Source organism: Sinocyclocheilus rhinocerous, unplaced genomic scaffold (assembly GCF_001515625.1).
Source record: "Sinocyclocheilus rhinocerous isolate Xijiao unplaced genomic scaffold, SAMN03320098_v1.1 scaffold381, whole genome shotgun sequence".
Classification (NCBI taxonomy): Eukaryota; Metazoa; Chordata; class Actinopteri; order Cypriniformes; family Cyprinidae; genus Sinocyclocheilus; species Sinocyclocheilus rhinocerous.
The window spans coordinates 82677-82984 of NW_015640044.1; the positions used below are offsets into that span (position 1 = coordinate 82677).

General features: G+C 42.5%; 2 protein-coding genes across 4 annotated transcripts in view; one reads left to right on the plus strand and one right to left on the minus strand.

Moving 5' to 3' along the window:
• The window catches only part of LOC107752360 (CCR4-NOT transcription complex subunit 6-like), a 13395-nt gene that overhangs the window by 7332 nt on the left and 5755 nt on the right, over positions 1-308 (minus strand). The gene's annotated exons all lie outside the window — the stretch shown is intronic.
• The window catches only part of LOC107752362 (39S ribosomal protein L1, mitochondrial-like), a 17603-nt gene that overhangs the window by 3647 nt on the left and 13648 nt on the right, over positions 1-308 (plus strand). The window lies entirely within an intron of this gene.

Below are 308 nucleotides of genomic sequence, written 5' to 3' on the forward strand. Positions count from 1 at the left end.
AGTTTGGACACAATAAATGGAGCAAAATTTTTCATCGCGCAAACAGCTTGCAGTGCTAATTTCTTCCCGACATCCATTTTCAAATGAACAACTTCTGTTTCACGTGTTGTTTCACGTCATTCCCGTTCCAATTCTCACGTGTGCTTTCGTGACAAAACGTGGTTTGTAGAGTCGTTGGGTGACAGAGTTGTTGTCAGCTTGTGTAGTGTGTAACCCCCGGTTGCGGATCATTTACATAGAGTCATGTAGTGTGAACACCACAATGACTTAAAGACAGACAATCAAGTCATGTAGTCTGAACAGCACAG